Source organism: Panicum hallii, chromosome 8, assembly GCF_002211085.1.
Source record: "Panicum hallii strain FIL2 chromosome 8, PHallii_v3.1, whole genome shotgun sequence".
NCBI classification, from domain to species: domain Eukaryota; kingdom Viridiplantae; phylum Streptophyta; class Magnoliopsida; order Poales; family Poaceae; genus Panicum; species Panicum hallii.
In genome coordinates, this window is record NC_038049.1 from 41600289 (window position 1) to 41621808 (window position 21520).

Genomic DNA, 21520 nt, shown 5'->3' on the forward strand with positions numbered 1-21520 from the left:
TGTTTTAGAAAAATATAATCAAAATCTGTAACATCATATATTGTAATAGAGTATACAAATAAGCATACCTGTTTAATTTTGAATTGCAAAAAAAATTACATGAAGAGCATCATTCTTTTAGTATTTCAAGAACTTGAAATGAAATCTTCAATAATATCCTCATATTTAATCTTCTCCAATACTTCACTCTCAAGTGCGATTGTGGCTAAATCAGTAAGTCTTTGTTGTGTCATTGTAGTACGCAAATATGACTTCAATAGCTTAAGTTTAGAGAAACTTCTTTCTGCTGATGCAACAGTCACTGGAATGGTCAACAAAATCTTATATGCAATACTTGCGTTAGGAAAAGAATCATGTTGCTTTAGGAACTTTAGAATTTCCACTGGCCTCATATTTCCTTGTGGCATAAAATTTTGAAGAAACTTCAACTCAATATATAGTTCTTTGCCATCAATATCAGATTTTCCATCTTTTTAAGTGCGGCCTCAAGGTTATCACAAGATGCTTTTAAGCTCTTATTGTCCAATGATTGTAGTGCTTCAGATGTAAATAAGAATCCAAAGATTTTCTGAAAACCTTGATACTATTCAAATCTTCTTGTAAGTGATGAAATTGCTTGATCAACAATAGCTATAAAACGGTTTATTCTAAATAATTCTTGTGCAGACTGTGTGCCCATATTTGGGTCATCTAGGCTCTCATCAAAATGGCTCTTTCTTTTAATTTCTCGTATTTTACTAAATGTTGTACCAATTTCTATTTCAAGTGCAATGTCTTTCGCTTCCTTCATAGCTAGTAGGAAACCTGTTTCCCTGTACTCTTCGAAGAACGAAATCAGCTCTTGCACATTCTTAACAGCAACATCAATAAGCATATCCTTTGCCTGCAATTGTCACTATAAATTCGAACTCGCCAAGTTCATTTTTCGCCAATCCGCCAGCCTCACTACTTGTTTTTGGATCAGTATCAATATCAGCTACCTGAAATACAATAAAGAAAAAATATTTGTTACAATAAATATAGCAAAGCAATTACAATACCTGACTAGTATTTAAATATTAGGCACCTGAAGTAGAGCCTCCCGAATGTCTGCACATTGAAATCGGATAGCCTTAACACTTTCGACACGACTCTCCCAACGTGTAGCTGACACGGACTTAACAGTCAATCTTGTTATATTATCTTTCAAAATCTGCCATTTCTTAGTAGAATTGGCAAAAGTTGTGTAAATGCGTTGGATGATTCCAAAGAAGTCTTTAGCATTACCACAAGTCTTGGCCATATCACAAAGAGTTAGGTTAAGGCTAGGGCAACTACAAGCAGAATAGAATGCTCTAGGATTTAGATCCAAAAGTTTCTTTTGTACCCCTTTTTTTCTTCCTTTCATATTTGATCCATTGTCATATCCTTCTCCTCTCACATCATCTATGTCAAGATCAAGCCTATTTAATTTATTTTGCAGAGCATCAAAAAATCCCTGCCCTGTTGTATCATTCACATCCAAAAAACCTAGAAAGGACTCTTCGATGCAAATGTCACTTGAAGATGAATCCACATATCTAATAATTAAGGATATTTGTTCTTGGTGACCAGCGTCAGGGGTACAATCAAGTATAATAGAGAAATACTTTGCTTTCTTTATTTTTTTCATAATTTCAGACCTAATAGCAGAGGCAAGCATGTGTATCAACTCATTCTGAATTTTATGATCAAGATAATGATTCTGAGTTTCATTATTTGTGATACGATGAACATGCTCTTGCATAACTGGGTCAAATTAAGCCAACATCTCTATCAAACCCAAAAAGTTACCATTGCCATCTTCATACAATTTGCTATTAGTACCACGGAAAGCAAGTTTACGCTTGGCAAGAAATTTTACAATGCAAACAAGTCTTAACAAAAATTTTCTTCAATGGTCCTTTTCTTTCTCAAGTTGACGTTGTGCAGCTTTGTCAATAGCTTGATCCTTTTGCAATCTATTACGCAACTCATACCAAGTGGTCATATTCAAAATATGAAGCGCTTGTCTCATGCTCTTTAAGTCTACTGCCAAGATGTATCCAATCATTATATCCTTCATTTGCCAATTGTCCTTTTCGTTGTCCTTTTGTAAATAATTTACAGCCAAAGCAAAAAACTCTATCAAGTTCCTTTGAATAAACAAGCCAATCTCTATCACAAAGATCTCCATTTGATAGAACTCTATTATAGAATATTGCTGAAAACCTTCTTGAATATTTGTCCTTGGGACCTTTCTGAATTGATAAATCTCTTCTAGGACCCTTCACTGCTAGAATATCAATTTGTCTAGTGTCAAGGGAATCCCAATATTTAGGATCAAATATATCAGGCTGAAAAGAATTATTAGCATCCACATCCGCAATAGGTAAATTATTCAAAGTAGACCCGATGTTATCAGTACTAACACCCTCAACCACAATATTATTTTCTATCTCCGGTTGATCATCTACATGACTAGAACCATTGTCAATGCAAAGTGGAGGATCTTGATCAAGTGGCTGATTATCGGATGACACTTGTGAATCTTTTATAACAAATTTATCCATCGATGCTTTTTGAGACTCAATTAAATTCTCAATTCTTTGTTTCTTCTTACGCTTTTGGTAACCTGAATCATATTTTCTAGATGGATTTCTGGAAGACATGACTTCGACGATCACTATTTGCATGTATATATATTAAAAATCAATCAATATTCAATAGAGAGCCTATGATAATCAAGCGGCATCAAGTGGAACCAAAAGAAACAGATTGTTAAACATAGATCAAGAAATTACCTGCAGGATGCAAGCCTGCAACACCAGCGGCAGCAGATGCAGGAACGCGCAGCAGCAATACCGGCCAGCAGCTGCTCGGGCCGCGGCAACACACGGCAGGCGACGGCGTCAGGCGAACGGGAGATAAGCACCAGCCCCGGCGGTCATCTATGGCTTGGCGAAGCCGAAGAAAAAAAGAATAGCAGCGGTCGTCGTGAAAATAGGAAGACGGAAGGGCGGCAGCTGAAGGCAGCATAGGGGCTAGTTAATCGATTCGAAGACGGGGCTAGTTAATCGATCCGAAGACGGAAGGACGGAGCGGACGCTGCCTGGGCTGGGCTTACATGCTGGCAAGCCTGCTCACTGTTGTCATTGATTGCTATATAGGCCTACTAAGGAAAAAAAATTTTAGGGCCCCTTAGAGTTTTGGGCCCTGTGCCGTCGAACCTGTCGCACGTGCACAGGCCCGGCCGGCCCTGAGGAGGAGGAACCCTCATCGTCGACCTGATGGGAGCTGAGCAGCTCCTGATGGTGTTTACCGCCACTATCCACCCATGATATGTATGTTCGATTTTGTCATTATCTCATTGAATACAACACTGAAGTTTACTACTATGCAGTGTGTTCCGTGCATGCTTTCCGTACATCTCAGGCTGTCCAAATGATTTCTGTTTCAAACCATGGTCCAAAGTTATCTATAGACGTCATGAATTATTCATATCTTTCTGAGAATAAGTGGATTATATTTGTACTGCTTCGTTCTGTCTGAGTATATTGATTCTTTAGCCTGCTCTATTGACAAGGATTAGATCGATCATATGAATTGCCTTCGGGTACTATGTTTCTTTTCTTTTTCTTTTTTCTGTTGAGGTGTAAATACCATATATGCTAGGGAATAAACTGTAAAAGTATTGTAGATGTAAATGAGGGACTAAAATGTAAAACTGTAAAACTGCACACAATTCTAGATCCTGAAATCCTTCAAATATCTCCAATTAATCTTCAATATGGTATCAAGAGCAGGTTGATCTTGTGATCCTATCCCGTTTTCCCTGATTTTGCTTGTGTTTGCGGCGCCGGAGGCTGCGATTTTGGGAGCAAGGTGCGGCTGTGGAGAAGCTGTTCGTCTCCTCGAGTCTGTGGACGAAAGCGACGGGAATCTGCTCGGTGGCTCGATGTGAGAGAGCCTCAGCATCAGTTGCTCAGTCGTGTGCTGATTCGCTGGCTGTGCTTGCTCTGTTCAGTTTGCAGCAGCAAGCAGGAAGCATCAACAAGCTGTGCTGCAATAGCGTGAATGTGCAGTTGACTGGTGGAGGCCACCAGCAAGGATTCTTCATTGTCCTCTCAAGGTACTATTATCCTTTGGTTCTAGTACCTGTGCTAGTCTATTTGGGGAACGTGAGCTGCTAGTAGACTGCTATTTCTAGCATTGCCAATACGATGGGAGACAAGTGTGGAGAAAAACAAGATAAGAGCATTGACAAGTTGTGTGAGATTTTTTAGCAAGATAATAGAGCAACCCAGGGTGAATCCCGAGATTTTCAAGTATGCTCTTGAGCCTAATCCGGTGAAATTATCAGGACCGGAAAATTATGTCAGCTGGGTATGAAAAATTGCTTATTGCTACTGTAGAGAAGAAGAAAAAGGTGGCTCAGATGCTAAACAAATTAATGATGGAGTGCTTGTGTGGCTGTTGGGTGGCATGGAATCGACAATCCGTGAGCAAGTTGAAACTATGGAGACAGTGGCGGAAGTGTGGTGTGATTTGGAAACACAATTTTCAGAAAAATCCAACAAGATGCAAGCAACACGTGTTATGCATGAACTGTTGCACTTGAAGCAAGGTACAAGATCTGAGTATGCATGTGAATTGAAGAAATTGTACAGGGACTTGCATTATTATTGTAATATTCCGGAATTTTTCTGGAATGTTCTAAGTTAGAAAAATCGTGAATTTTAAAAACTTTTTCGTGCATGTGCTAATAGCTAGGATCTCATATAAGTTTGGACTCTTCCTACCCCTATTTTCTTAGTAATATTGAATAAATTTGATATAAGGATCGTAAATGATAGTGTGAATTCAATTTGGTTCTTATTTGAATTTGTTTGAGTTGGATTTATTTTGCTTGAGATTAATTTGTGTGGAATTCAAATTTGAATGGGCTATTCAAATTTGAATTCAAGAACTTACCCTAACCCGAAACCAGCCTGGTCCTACCCTAACTCAGCCCAACCCGAACCAACACCTAAACCCTACCCGGACCCAGCACCAGCTGACCAACCCAGCCTGCTGCAGCCCAACACCGTCACCTAGCCCGAGCCTACACAACACCAGCCCAAGAGCCACACCGCCACACCTCACCCACATGCCCCGCGAACCGGCCCAGAAGATGCAGCCCAACCCAACGCCGCCTCACCCCGCACCCCTTTTCCCTCACGCAAACCACTAACAGGTGGACCCCACCCATTAGCTTTCCCCAACCTCCAGCCGCACCTCCCTCTCTCCTCGCCCGCGACGCTCCCTTCCCCACTCCGCGATAAGGCGACACAACGGCCGCGCCTGCGCCCGCTCGCATCAGTCGCCAGCACCCGCACTTCCTTTTCCCCGCGCCCTTGACCACCCGCGCACCGTGCCACCTGATGCGTGCCATGCACCCCCAGCGCGGATGCCGAGAATCCCGGTCATCCGCGAACCGCGCCTCCCTTGAAACCCTAGTGCTCTATAAAAGCCCTCGGCCGCCGCACTCGAAACCCTAGCACCTCTCTTGGGGTTTTCCCTTTTCCAACCGAGAGGCGCCGCCGCCGCATGTGAAGAAGGGAGAAGAGGAGGAGGAGCAGCGGAGAAGGAAGGAGGGGAGGACGCCACCGCTGGAGCTACCCTGAGCCTGCGCCCGTACGTCTACACCGCCGTTGCCGCGCGTCCTGCCCGGCCTCGACCCGCCTACACCTGCTCGCCATGGCCTCACCTCGTTCTTATTCGAACCAGCCAGTAGGCCGCTGTCCCATCCCCCTTTCCCTTGCTGTCGGTGTGATGCGCGCCATCGATGAACCCGCCGTAGCAAGGCCCTAGGACCCCGACCTGTTGTCCGGCCTTTGTGCCGCAGCTTGTGCAGGAGCCCCTCGGGCCGTTTCCATTTCCCGTAGCCGTCGCCGCCTTACCACCTCCACCGGTGGTCACAGCTCCAGGACACTGGACCCCTGCGTGGCCATGCCGCGGCCTTGGAGTCCCAAGCACCCGCGCGCGTACGCTCTCCTGCCATTGAACCAAAAGGCCATGCCTTTGGCTCGAGCCCCACTTCGCCGACGCCGTGCCACCGCACAGCCTCGCCACGCCAGACAAGCCGCTCCTCTGCTGATGCCTCGCCTCACCGCCGTTGGCACGCTGCCACGGGCTTGGAGCACCAGGACCCCGCACACACGCCTTGACTCGAACCGAGCCTTGGCCTTGTTTTTCCCGCGCCAGCCGAGCACACCCGAGCCCTTCCGCTGCCACCGCTTGCCCCTTCCGATGCCGTGCTGCGGCCCTTGAGTCCCAGGTGCCCGCGTGCAGGCGCCCGTGCCTTGCCATGACCCACTCCACCAACTGACCTTGTAATAGGATATACAAGGATGCCTCCAGGATGGTGTAGCCAATATAAAGTATAAAAAATAAAAAATTCCCTATTTGACACCACTAATATCACTTGTTCCTTTCTTGATCATCTAAAACTTTTTATTCCCTATGTGATCACGATTTTAACTTTCATCCCCATCCATTTTTCCATCCGTCAACCATTAAATGGCATGCGAAAAGACCACCCACCGCAGCTACCTTTCTCTTACCTCTACGGCTCTACTCCCCATCTCTCTCGGCCCCCCACTCTCCCTCTCTCGTTTCATCGTTACATCTGTCTCTCTCTCTCTCTCTCTCTCCCGTTTCCTCACCCCTAAACACTAGATCGAGTGGAGGCGTCGTCGCCCCAAGGCAAGCCAGCATGGACGGTGGTGCTGCACGGCCGTGCGGCACAAGCAGGCGATGCGAGGCATAGGTGGTAGCGTGGCCAGCGACATGCGGGGCGGACGGCGGCGCACCCGCGCGGGACGGCCACCGGCGCCGGCACAAGGGCAGCACGGCCAGCGACGCCCGAGCTGGACGACAGCACCCACGCGCGCGACGGCCGGTGGCGTGCCGCACGGGCAGCAGAGCGGCCAGCTATGCTCGGGCCGGCCGGCGGCGCGTGGCACAGGGGCAGCGCGGCGAGCGACACCCAGGCCGGCCGGCAGCGCCCCCGCGCGGGACGGCCGGTGGCGCACGGCACAGGCGGCAGCACGGCAAGCTATGCTCGGACCGGACAGCGGCGACCCCGCGCGGGACAGCTGGCGGCGCGCGGCACAGGCGGCAGCGCGGCTAGCGACGCTCGAGCCGGATGGCGGCGCCCTCACGCGGGACGACTGGTGGCGCATGGCACAGGCGGTAGCGACGCTCACTGACGGCGCGCGTACAGGCGGCACCACGGCCAGCGATGCGCGGGGCGAACAGTGGCGCCCCAACGCAGGACAACGGCGTCGTCTCCCATTTCGCATGGAATTGGCGACGAGGTGAGCTCCGACTAGCGTGGCAGCGGCCGGCGGCCTCAAGGATCCTCTTCGACGGTAGGCAGGAAGATTTGCTGGCAGAGAGCCGGCGGCGTCAAGGATCCCCCCTCCGAGGCTCCGATGGGGAGGAGAGGTAAGAGAGAGGTAGCTGCGGTGGGGTCCACATCCTTCAAAAGGGCAAAATGATCTTTTCGTGTGCCTGGATGGAGTGTTAAATTAGAGATGAAAGTTGAAATTGTGATAAGGGAAAGAAAATTTTTAGAGGACCAAGAAAGAAACCAGAAACTCTAGTGGTATCAAATATGCACGATTCTTAGTGCATTGACGAAGAGACAGCGTTCATTGATACACACGGATGAAAAAGAAAGACATCAGAGTAAGGTGGTTACGAGTCCAATCACCCAAAAATATCACTGAAGCTGGGTAGACGGTCACCAGTCCAAGACTCTGAAACACTTGGTACTTCGGTAGGGTGACTGACTCGAAGACAAAAGGATGGCCAAAAGAGGACGAGAAACTGCAGAGAAAAAACATGATGAGGCACTTCCGGTGCCCAAAAACTAGGGGATGAAGGTTCAGTAGCATCGCTGGCTGATCACGTTGTGTGGATGCTATGGGCCTTGGAACACATCTCAATCAGGCCTGCCGAAACATCAAAGCTGTATCAACGTAATGTCATGCAGCCACGGTAGTGAGTGTGTTTAGAATGTCAGCATCAGCATAGAAAGATCTGAATTTGCTTGAACCTATTTTTACTTGCTAATGGAAATACGATGCTCCAGATTTAAGCAATGGAAATACTGAAACATTAAGGTCCAGGTTTTTAAATTCGTAATCCCTTATGTGAGATAGCCAGATACTAGTAATGTTGTGCTTTGGAGTTTGGACCATTTACTCCTTCAAAGTTTCAGTAAGGCCTTGTTTAGATTGCAACAAAGTTGCAATAGTGACACTGTAGCGCTTTCATTTGTATTTGACAAATTTTATCTAATCATGGACTAATTAGGCTCAAAAGATTCGTCTCGTGATGTACAATTAAACTGTGCAATTAGTTATTTTTTTTACATACATTTACTGCTTCATGCATGTGTTCCAAAATTGATGTGATGGAGAGAGAGTGTAAAAAGTTGGAATTTGGAGTGCATCTAAACGGGGCCTAACTCATGAAGTTCTGCAAAGAAGGGCACAAATGCATGCGACAGGCAGAGGCACTTTGCCTCGATATCATGTCGTTATCCTTCGATGCTTCGCCTGTCGAAATGCAGAACCACATTTTGGATGAAATTATTGCCATAATTGTTGGTATGTCAATGTTTAGAATAAGTGTTGGTACATCAATGTTTGAAACCCCAACCTTAGAGGGTATTTGAATCTAAATGCTAATATTCAAAGTGCTAAAGTTTAGCACTAGCCCATCCAAATCGGAGCGCTAATCCGGTGGGCTAAACTTTAGCCAAGACTTAAAAACTTTAGCAAGAATATAAGTGCTAATAGATGGTAAAGTTTAGCACTCAACTTTAGCCCATCCGAATAGATCCTCAGTGAATGCATATCTCAAGGAAAGGGATTATGTTGTGTGCCTATGTTGTGTCCAAGAGCATTAAGTTATATTTGGATTCAGGGACTAATTTTTAGCTCCGAGTCATATCGGATATTTGAATGCTAATTAGAAGTACTAAATATAAGATAACTATAATTATAAAAGTAATTGCATAAATGGAGACTAATTCAGGAGATGAATCTGTTAAACCTAACTAATTCATCATTAACATATATTTATTGTAGCACAACATTATTAAATCATAGACTAATTAGATTTAGTGGATTCGTCTCGGAATTAGTCTCCATTTATGCAATTGGTTTTATAATTAGCTTATATTTAATACTTATAATTGGTATTCAAACATCCGATGTAACAGTACTAGTTTAGTCCAAATAAAATAAACGGGCTGAAGCGGTAGACATTACTGCGTTTTTTCCCTATGAGTATTTAATTTCCCTGAGGGTTTTTTCGAGCATGCATAGGGAAATTCATATTTTCTTGTCGGTTTTGAAAGAACGCAAATGGAAATAACCAAACCTATAGGAAAATTCACATTTTCTTGTCGGTTTTGAAAGAACGCATAGGGAAATAATCGAACCCACAGGAAAATTCACATTTCCTTGTCGGTTTTGAAAGAATGCACAGGGAAATAACCGAATCCACAGGAAAATTTGTATTTCCTTGTCAGTTTTGAAAGAACACACAGGGAAGTAACCCGAAAAATTCACATTTCCTTTCGGTTTTAAAATAACGCAAAGGGAAGTTATATATTTCGTGTGGGTTTGATAATTAACAATAAACTCTTATCTTTTTTCCTAAATCTTTTGTACAATATTGATTTAGTATGGCAAGTTTATGGAACAAAATTAAGTTGTTACATCAATGCGTAGAATTTTCTAAGTAAATTTAGATATTATTATAATGATTATGTGGTCAATTGGAGGTAGAAGTTTGAATTATCCCTAGAAGATAATTGAATTTTTCATCCATCTCCAAGACATGGGCTAGAATTGAACATATGATTCTTATTGGAGGTACAAACAGTTCAACTTGGGATCGCTTTCTATAAGCACGCAGAAACTCATGTAAATGACAAAAATAGCAATTCTATTAAAACAAATTCTTAGAGCTCCTACATGACAACTTGGATGTTTTTATTATGCGTAAAAAAATATATCGGGATATAAGGTAATTAATTATGCAAGTTACTTCACAAGGGTTCCTTAATTAGTTATTTAAAAAAATAGAAAAACAACCTTTTTGCATAGCAAGCTGCAATGTAAATCCACAAATATTAATAGAAGGGTGAAGTTAAGGCCATGTCCAAATTTCAAGTGCATATGAGGTAGAAAAGAATTTAGGGTGTATATAATTCAATGTTTGACTTAAGTTGTATGAAACAATGTGAGAGGCCCATCCATCTTTTGTATACTCCAATTTTTGTAAAATCTTATGAAACTTTTTTATCAAGCTTATAGATTCAGAAAATGATTCTATTCAAATTTATAGAATTTTCGGAGAAATTTTAGGTAATATTATCATTATTTTACAATAAGGCTGTAAATAGAAGTTTGAATTACTCCTAACAAACATATGTGCTTTTCATCTATTTTTAGGATATAAGTTACAATGGAAAAGAAGTTCTTAAAATATATTTTTTATAATTTTTTAAATATTATTTGAGATTCATGTAGTTTATATTGTAATTATTTCCAATAAACACGCAAAGATTTATTTAAACTATTAAAAATAGTAAATAAATTCAAAAATTATTGAAACTTCTACCAGACAACTTATATGCAGTGTAATAATTTATTATGTTCCTTATACAATAATATATATTTATAAGAATTTAAATGTATTATGCCTATTTGTTGGACACAAAAAGAAAACAAAAAAAATAATGTTGGCCCGAGGCAACCTCATCTCGGCCCACGAAACAGCCCAAACTGGAATCCGGCCTCTTTAACGTCGGCCGATGCTGGACGTCCGATCTCAATCGGACGGTTGCCAGTATGTCCCCGAGTCTTCTAACCCTAAGTCCTTACCTTATCTGCCTCCCTCCCTACCCAGCCGCCTCCTTCCGTCCGCATCGGACACTCCTCGACCCTGCTCCTCCCGCTGCCGCTGACCCCGTTCGTCCCATGCTGCCGCCGTCGCCGCCGCTGACCCCGCCCGTCCCCGGGCCGCCGCCGCCGCCGCCCACCCCGCACCGTAGGAGCTCCTCTGCTCCACGTAACTGGCAATGTATTGTATATGGATCTGTGATTTAGATCTCTGTTGGACAGATCTGTTGTTAATCGAGATTGATGGTTGGTGATGAAATGTCTTCGTTTTCCCTAGCTTATTTGTGCTGCCCAGATTCTTTGATATGTGTGGTTCAGTTATCGTGTGGCTCCTAAATTACAGGAACGATGGTCAATACTGTCGTTTTTGATCGTGATCCATGGGTTGCGTGCTCTCCTAATATTAGTTTTGTTGACAACTCACTCATTGTACTAATAGTAGTCGTATGTTGGTGGATGTGATGACAGTGCCATCATAACATCTTATCTTGCTGTAAGTAGAAGCATCACTTATTTTGGATTAGTTTACATGCTAAGTTTAAGGTATTGTTTGTCTGGTCTTAACTCAGTGTCTATGCAGTGCATTTCCTAGATCCATTAATGTACCCTTTAAGCAACTATAATTTAGTAGCTACAAATATGTTTTCTTCTAATCGGTCTGGCATGTTACTAGCTATGTAGTACTGAAATGCAACTGTTAAGTTTGACAGTACTGATGTGTTTTTTACCTCTGAACAGTTTGACAATCTGTACGGTTGCCGCCACTCCCTCCCTGATGGTTTGATGAGGGCCACTGATGTTATGAATGCCGGCAAGGTTGCGGTGGTCTGCGGTTATGGTGATGTTGGCAACAAGGGCTGTGCTGCTGCCCTCAAGCAGGCTGGTGCCCATGTCATTGCGACTGAGATCGACCCCATCTGTTGTGACGTTCATGGCTTTTGGGGCTCATAGTTCAACTGTTGCTTTTGGTTATAGCTATAGTACAATAGTTCTTGCACCTGCACTTTTTTCTTATTAGCTAGTACTCTAGGCATCTAAAATCATTTTGTTGTAACGGCATGCAGGCGACTGGATCATCTCGTGTTGTCTTGGAATCAACAAGTGACAGCATTGCAGTAGATGGCCGCTGCAGCTAAGCTCTCGACACTGGACCAGCAAGGCAGCAAACCATGCATCTACGTGGAGGTGCCATTTGCTTTGGGAAACAGAATAGCAGTTGGTAATTTCATCTTTTGAAGTGTTTTGCCTTTGCATACACTTAGTAGGTTGGTAGGAGATACATTTGGGATGGCATGTGACAGTAGTGTTGATGCGAAACATTTGGACATAATCTCTATATATTTGTATGATAAGCTGCACAATGTGTCGCAAATAGACCATTCTGTGCACGATTCAGATCAGATTTAATTTGAATTATTGTTTCTTGAAAATCCTATCAGCCAATGCATATATGGGATGTAGTTACCCTGTCAGCATGGCATTGACAATGGTTAATGAATTTCCCTGTCAGCATGACATCGATGAGGGTATGGAATTTCCTGCCTGTAAATAAGAGTGACAGAAAAAGGGGATTATTCTGACGGTTGTTACGTGACAGGAAATTGTGTTTTTCCGACGGAAGATAGATAATTCCCTGTCGGGTTTTTTGACAGCGAAACGGTTTCAAACTTGACGGAGCCCTTTATCCCTGTGGGTAGTGAACGGACAGGTAATGAAACACCGACAGGAAAATAAAAAACTGACAGGCAATTTTTATTTCCCTGTCAAGCTCGGTCTGTCGGTATTTTTCTATCGGTTTACCGTCAAAAAAATAATTTTACTTTTTCTATCGGTATTTGTTATTTCCAGTAAAGCTGTAGTACCCTATCTGCAGTAGGCTGTAGCAGTGTGGCCGATCAGACTCGTACGAGAAGACTGTCTCAATTCCCAAGACATCTCTGCTTGCTCGTGATCTCTGGAGTAGTAAATTTTATTGCGTTGCTAGTTTTGACTTTCATCCGATCGCCCGGTCGTCGGTCGGAAGGAGGCAAGCAAGGCGGCCAGCACCCAACAGAATGGAGAAAGCGGCCGGAGTAAGCAAGAACGGTTGATTCCCGGCGGTGCATGGATGCCGACGCCGCTCCACCACCGTAACTTTGAGCGGGAGCCACCAAACGAGATCTTTTTATGAGGTCGGAGTGACCGGGAGTGAGAGCAGCTAGAAGCAAGGAGCGGAGCCGAGTAGAGCTGGTTTGGAGCACTGTCAAACTGGCCCTTAGTACCTAGCATACCACACATATAATCTTTAAACGGAGGGAGCACATGTCCTCCATTTCTTTTTTTTTAACGACTATTATTTTACTGTGACATTTGTTCACAAATGGAAGCAGATGATGCCTACTGGCTAGTGAGGTGTTCCAGTGTCACCTCCGTTGACTTGCATGCATGTTCGAAGCAAGATAAATGCATTTTTCTCTTGGACCAAAAAAAATTACAAGGGCATGCATTTGTCCACGGGCCCCAAAGCACCACAAAAATCCACACACTCCGGGACGATTAGCTAACTTGATCGTCGCCCTAATCGGAGCACTTAAAATAATCAAACCGTAGCGTGGGGTGCCTAGACACAATGAGCCGGTTCAGTTTCCGGTCAACTAGAGTGACAATGGTTGGCTAGCCGATGCCACTTGGGTCTTTGGGGGAAGTAGGATTGATCAGAACAAGGCACCAGCAGTTACTGGGGAAGCAGATGAGAAGACAAGTGCTGGGATCAGAGAGAGGAGCACCCGGCCAGTTGAATTGGTATGGCCGTAAACTCGACTAACGAGGCACACTACCGATCGGCGCCTGCTCTCAGCCTCGTCACCTCTAGCTAGCCCTAGCCCACATTCTTGCAAAGGGCCTGTATAGTTCACCTGTAAACGCAAAATGGCGGGTGTAAAAGTTTACAGGTTTTTGCGTTTACGGCTCCCACCCCGTAAACGCAAAAAATCCGTAAACGCAAAATTTTCGAAGGAATCTTGCCAATTTAAAGTACTAAATGAAGTCTATTTACAAAACTTTTTGCATGGATGGGCTGTAAATCGCGAGACGAATCTAATGAGCCTACTTAATCCATATTTTGCAACAGTGATGCTACAGTAACCATCCGCTAATTATTGCTTAATCATGGATTAATTAGCATCATTAGATTCGTCTCGCGATTTACAACCCATCTATGAAAAAGTTTTGTAAATAGACTTTATTTAGTACTTCAAATTGGCAAGATTCCGTCGCAAAAAATTTTTGCGTTTAAAGGGTCCAAATGCAAAAAAAAAAATGCGCCGGTCCGTTTAGATGCGTAAAGACAAAAACGCCGTTTTTGCAAAAAAATTTTTGCCTTTACGGCGTGATCTAAACAGGCCCAAAGCTTGCTCTCGCCTCGTCCCTCCATGATATGGACTGGATCTAGCTATAGGGTTCATGTTCCAGGTAGAAATCATTTAGATCTGCAAAACAAACGCTGCTCTCGATGGCTAGCTTTATCCCTCGCTCTGTCGACAGTGTGCCGGGAGGCAAGAAATAAAGGATATATGCCTGCACTTTGTAAAGCTTGCTTAATATTGATCGTTTCGACAACGGAGGGAATATCAATCCGGCTTACAATCTTCAGCTTCTACTCCAGTCAGTCTCACCGTACGTCCTGTAATATAATGCTCCTGTTCAGGGCTGGCCCTGACTTTTTGGTGGCCCGGTGCGGAACAAAAAATGGAGGCCCCATTCACCGTAAAAATACAAGATAATATTCAAAAACTCATTGTCATTAACGAATCTCACACTAATAAGTTCAAAATACAGAAAGAAAAATGTCTCTAGATCATTTAAAACAATTTCTTCTAACAGTTCTAGATGCAAAATCAGTGATGATAGTTCTAAATACAAAAGAGAAATGTCTCTCGAAGGAGTCAAGGAGGCACCGAGGCGGGCAGCTGGGCAGACGGTGGAGGAGTTGTCGATTGGTCTTCCTCCCTATCAGGTCTGCTCTCTATATGTGTAAACCTGCAACTGGGCTTTGTTGGCACTTGTGACTTGGCAGGCCTGTTAGTATAGCAATTTTTGGAGGTCCGGTGCGGTCGCCCTGTCGGCACTGGCTCAGGGCCGGCCCCGCTCCTGTTGTGACTTGCATTATTGGGGGAGGGAGAGGAGAAGGTTTGTTTAGAGTATGTTAGGCATATCTTAGTTCACTACTAGAAATCGCTTTTTCCCTATGTGTCAGGTATTTTTTCTAATGGTACAGGAAGACTCACAGGGAAAATGCAATTAACTTATGGATCCGTCGTACTCACAACAAATAACTCTATCGGTTTTTATAGAACACACACAAATATTAGAAATTCTCCGTCGGTATAAGTATAGCACACAGAAAAATAAGCTTACATTGCACATTGACGCCAACTTTCGCGCCAACATTTCGCTAGTGGCGCTAGCTTTGCCGCCCAACAATTCTGTAGCAATGTGAAAAGGAGAGAAATAGCCAGCCGCGCCAAGTTTGGCGCCGTGGCAGGCGAAAACTTCAAGTCCCAGCTGACTTCTGACGAAAAAACAAAAGGGTCTCCGTTCTAATCTTATCTTCTTTGTTAGATAATTAGGCAATTTTTGGTATATTTTAATTCCAAATATTACTAGCAATTTCATGATATAGATAAGTGATAATGTGTGTATGAGATATGTGCATGTGTTCATGTTATTCTCACTAATAAGCATGAACAAAGAATTAAACCAGAATAGGTTTAGTAAGTACCCCAAGGCGGGACCAGTGCCGGGGGCACCGGTTGCGCCGTTACCAGCTGGAATAGACATGCTATTCGACTGGCCTTGCTTGAAGTAGCCGAACTATGTCGATGCAGGAAGAGGTTCGCAGTGCAGTCCCACGAACGGTCACACCGGGAAGTAGACGAAGTAGTCGTTCGCACGGACGGTCACGCCAGGAAGTAGACGAAGTAGTCGTTCAGGGAGCGAGCAGTCGCGTCAAGACGCTCCCCAAAAACCTAATTGCCCGCGCTCCGTGCAAGGCCTTCAGCGAGCAGAGGTTCCGGAGGCCCTGCTCTCGCTAGAGCTGTGCGCGCAGTGCTAGCGATGGGAATGGCAGAAAAACAGCTGAGGGAGAAGGGAGAGGTCTCCTAAGAAGGAGAACCTGGATCAAGAGCTGAGGTGAGTGAGGATGGGAGGAGAGGGTGCTAGTTTATATAGGCGTGAGGTGCCTCAGGTTCAACGAACCTGGACGTCATGAATGACTTTGATGAGCGGCAATTATTGTGCCTCAGGTTCAACGAACCTGGACGTCGTAAAGAGTTTTGAATGTCCGGTCATTAGTGTCAACATTAACTCACCGCACCACACGGCCTCGGCCTCGGCCCGGCTCGGCGAGGCGAGCGAGCGCGCGCGTGTGGTTCACCGTCCTCCTCTTACCGGCTTCACAAGTGGTGTACACGAAGTCCACCTTTTAAGTCGGTTGAGATCCTCCTCAATTCCCGGTACGGAATTAAGCCATTGATTCCCTAGCATTTAATAGTGGGCTTTAAATTCTTTTAATGCATTGATTAGAATGAATGTGCCAAGCCCATAACTCCAACAATCCCCACCAAGAAATTCAAGCCACACTAGAAATACCCTCATTCCCTCATTGATATACCAGTATTCGATAGAGACTGTTAAGTTGAACTTTCATCTAAGACAAAAGCTACACTTGTTCACACCTGTGCAATGGACTATGCCTTGAATTGCCAGTTTTGTGCAAACAAGTTTGACCAGAGTCCTACACTGGTACTAGGCTGCAAAAGCATCCCCGCGGTTTGGAGCTTATAAGTCATACTCCAGGCCCTTCTTAAGTTTCTAGAGAATACCCGGTTCTCATAGACCATGACCAATAGTCAGACTCATATAGGTGTGTTCCTTTCAGATGTTCTGCAGGACAATATCTTTGTTTCAAGAAAACAACTCATTTGTTTTAAAGAAACCACCTGGAACACATTAAGGTATAGACCAACCTGCCATACAGATTAGAAGAGAAATGCACCTTATACACGGAATGAGCCCTTTTCACAAAGGTTCTCTTCTCACAGTCAGACTTTAGTTTGTTTCACCATCCTAATTCACGGGATCTCCGATCACATAGGACAGGTTTCCACTATAGAATGACTCACGTGGGTCTGAAGCCCAATTCCATAGATGCATTGTCTATCACATTTCGTGAAAGACCCTTTGTAAACTGATCAACCAAATTTTTAGCCGTCTGAACATAGTCCAGGGCTATAACTCCGGAGTTTCTCAATTTTCTGACAGATTTCAACCGCCTTTTCACATGTCTAGATGACTTCATGTTATCCTTTGAACTGTTCACCTTGACAATTACCGTTTGATTGTCACAGTTCATTAGAATTGCCGGTAATGGTTTTTCAACTATCGGCAAGTCCATAAAGAGCTCACGAAGCCACTCAGCCTCAACAGTGGCGGTATCTAATGTTGTGAGTTCTGCTTCCATGGTTGACCTCGTTAAGATGGTCTGCTTGCAAGACTTCCAGGAAACAGTTCCACCGCCAAGTGTAAACACATATCCACTTGTGGCCTTTATCTCATCAGCATCAGAAATCCAGTTTGAATCACTATACCCTTCTAGTACCCTTGGGTACCCAGTGTAGTGAATTCCATAGTTTATTGTCCTCTTTAGATAGCGCATTACTCTTTCAAGAGCCTTCCAATGATCATCTCCCGGGTTTGAAACAAACGGCTCAGTTTGCTTACAGCAAACAAGATATCAGGTCTTGTAGCGCTCGCTAAATACATTAATGAACCAATGATATGAGAATATCTCAGCTGATCTCGCATTATCCTTTTGTTGTTTCTGAGAATTAAACTGGCATCATATGGTGTTGAGATAGGTTTATAGTCGCTATAACCAAAGCGACTTAATACCTTCTCCACGTAGTGAGACTGTGTAAGAATCACCCCACCATTGCTCTCTTTTACCAGTTTTATATTAAGGATAACATCAGCTTCTCCGAGATCCTTCATCTCAAAACTTTGAGATAAAAACTCTTTGACTTCCTTAATCACATTAAGGCTAGTGCCAAAGATCAGTATGTCATCCACATACAAGCACAAAATCACTCCTTCAGCCCCACCATATCGATAGTACACACATTTATCAGTTTCGTTCACAACAAAGCTAGCAGAGGTTAAAGTTCTGTCAAACTTTTCATGCCACTGCTTAAGCGCTTGCTTGAGACCATATAAAGATTTTAACAACTTACAAACCATTCCTTCTTGACCCTTTGATACAAACCCATCCGGCTGATCCATATAGATCTCCTCTTCTAACTCTCCATTGAGAAAAGCCGTCTTAACGTCTATCTGATGAACGAGAAGACCATAAGAGGCTGCCAGGGAAAGTAACACTCGAATTGTGGTCAATCGGGCAACTGGTGAATAAGTGTCAAAGAAATCTTCTCCTTCTTTTTGGGTATAACCCTTGGCCATAAGCCTACCTTGTACTTTTCAATAGTACCATCTGGCCTAAGCTTTTTCTTTAACACCCACTTGCATCCAACCGGTTTACATCCATAAGGACGTTCAACGACCTCCCAGGTTCCATTAGACATAATAGAATCCATCTCACTCCTTACTGCTTCCTTCCAATAGTCAGCATCAGGAGATGAATATGCCTCTTCAATGGTTCTGGGTGTATCATCTATGAGGTATACAATAAAATCATCACCAAAAGGCTTTTTGTCTCTTGCTCTTTCTTGGAGCATCATTATTATCCTCCTCAGGATTTTCCACAACTGTATGTTCATTGTGTTCTATCGGCTCAGCAGAGCCATCATCCTTGATGAACTCTTGCCTAGATGAACTTGTTTCATCTCTCATGGGAAAAATGTTTTCAAAAAATGTAGCATCTCTGGACTCCATTATAGTACCAACATGCATGTCAGGTACTCCAGATTTTACTATTAAAAATCTATATCCAACGCTGTGAATAGCATAATCTAGAAAGATACAATCCACAGTTTTAGGTCCAAACTTACGTTTCTTGGTTATTGGCATACTCATTTTTGCCAAACAACCCTATGTACGTAAGTATGACAGTGTTGGCATTTTCTTCTCCCATTCCTCGAATGGAGTTATCTCTTTATTCTTTGTAGGAACACGGTTTAGGACATGACATGCAGTCAATATAGCCTCACCCGACCATTCCTTGGAAAGTCCCGCTGTATCTAACATGGCGTTAACCAAGTCCGTTAGAGTGCGGTTCTTCCTTTCGGCAACCCCATTTGACTGAGGTGAATAGGGAGGCGTTATTTCATGAATAATACCATATTCCACGCAGAATAAAGTAAATAAATTTGAGAAATACTCGCCACCACGATCTGACCTAACTCTTTTGATCTTTCTCTCAAGTTGGTTTTCTACTTCAGCTTTATAGATTTTAAAGTAGTGTAAAGCTTCATCTTTTGACTTCAACAAATAGATGTAACAAAATCTAGTACTATCATCAATCAAAGTCATGAAATATTTTTTACCACCTTTTGTCAACACTCCATTCATTTCGCACAAATCGGAATGAATTAATTCTAAGTGTGCCAAGCTCCTTGCCTCCGCGGTCTTATGAGGCTTATGAGTTTGTTTTGATTCAACACATACATGACACTTAGAATTTTTGACAAAAGTAAACTTTGGAATTAAGCTCAAATTAGCTAAGCGCATCATACAACCAAAATTAACGTGACAAAGCCTCGAATGCCAAACATTTGTTTCATCAACGTTAATAACATTGTAAGGAACTTTATTACAAACATCTGACAAAGAAAGACGAAACAAGATTCCGCTTTCATAACCCTTTCTAACAAAAGTACCAAACTTAGACAAGATACATTTATTAGACTCAAAGACTAATTTAAAACCATCTCTACACAGTAGAGAGCCGCTGACTAGATTCTTCTTGATGGTAGGGACATGCTGCACGCACGTTCTTCAGTTGCACGGTCTTCCCCGAAGTAAACTTCAGATTTACCGTACCAACACCAAGAACACGCGCATGCGATCCGTCTCCCATCAGCAAGGAGGAAGTCCTGCCGGTCTGGTAAGAAGAGAACAAATAAGCATCAGCACAAACATGAATATTAGCACCAGTATCAACCCACCAATCGGGTGAACCAAAGACTGAAAGAACAGTAGGTAATAAATTACCGTACCCCGATGTTCCTCCAGGCTCGCTAATAACCATGTTGGCGGAGTCGTTGTCTTTGCGGTTCGGATATTTTGCAGCAAAATGTTCCGTACAAGCGCACACATAGCAAGCTCACTTCTTCTTCTTTTTCTTAAAAGTGGTTGTCTGTTTAGTCTTTGGTTGATTCTGCGGTGGCTTTTTCTTATTCTTATGGGAGTTGTTCTTCTGAACAAGATTGGCGCTAGAAGCACCAACAACTCCTTTCCCACGTATGCCCTTTGCTCTCGCCTTCTCCTCAACATCAAGAGTCCCTATGAGTCCATCTATGGTGAACTCCTGTCTCTTGTGTTTTAGAGAAGTAGCAAAGTCCCTCCAAGAAGATGGCAGCTTAGAGATTATACCTCCGGCCACAAACTTATTGGGTAACATACATGGGGATTCTTTGCTGCAATTTTTGAGATCTTTTGCCAGAGTATGTATTTCATGAGCCTGTTCCACCACAGAACGGTCTTCGACCATCCTATATTCAAGGAATTGCTCCATGATATACAACTCACTCCTGGCGTCAAATACTCCATATTGAGCCTCAAGAGCATCCCATAATGCTTTGCCAGTTGGCAGCCGGATATAAGAATCCACCAGGTTATCACCGAGAACACTAATGATCAAGCCTCGAAAGAGGATATCAGCCTCATCGAACGCACTCTCTTCCTCTGGAGAGAACTGTTCAGACTTACCCTCTTTTACATGGATCACTCTCGACAGTGTTAACCATAGTATAAGCCGCTTTTGCCAATGTTTGTAATTTGAACCATCAAAAGGTGGTGGTCTGATTGATGCAGTAAAGCTAGATACCGAAAGTCTATTAACAAAATCAGGTTTTTGGATTGTTAGATAATTAGGCAATTTTCGGTATATTTTAATTCCAAATATTACTAGCAATTTCATGATATAGATGAGTGATAATATGTGTATGAGATATGTGCATGTGTTTATATTATTCTCACTAATAAGCATGAACAAAGAATTAAACCAGAATAGGTTTAGTAAGTACCCCAAGGCGGGACCAGTGCCGGGGGCACCGGTTGCGCCGTTACCAGCTGGAATAGACATGCTATTCGACTGGCCTTAGGCCCTGCTCTCGCTAGAGTTGTGCGGTCATTAGTGTCAACATTAACTCACTGTTTTAATGCTCTTTACGGGCTCGGCGAGGCGAGCGAGCGTGCGCGCGCGTGTGGTTCACCGTCCTCCTCTTACCGGCTTCACAAGTGGTGTACACGAAGTCCACCTTTTAAGTCGGTTGAGATCCTCCTCAATTCTCGGTATGGAATTAAGCCATTAATTCCCTAGCATTTAATAGTAGACTTTAAAT

At 43.5% G+C, this 21520-nt stretch overlaps 1 long non-coding RNA gene and 1 pseudogene across 2 annotated transcripts; one reads left to right on the plus strand and one right to left on the minus strand.

Moving 5' to 3' along the window:
• Positions 1-125: 125 nt before the first annotated feature.
• LOC112872331 lies at positions 126-2570 on the minus strand (annotated as a pseudogene).
• Positions 2571-10980: 8410 nt separating this feature from the next.
• LOC112902679 lies at positions 10981-12364 on the plus strand. 2 transcript variants are annotated; one of them, XR_003230635.1, is made up of 2 exons: positions 10981-11210; positions 11703-12364. It is a non-coding gene; the product is annotated as an uncharacterized LOC112902679 (long non-coding RNA). The 2 variants fall into 2 exon arrangements; XR_003230636.1 differs by having other exon boundaries at positions 10981-11145.
• Positions 12365-21520: the final 9156 nt, after the last annotated feature.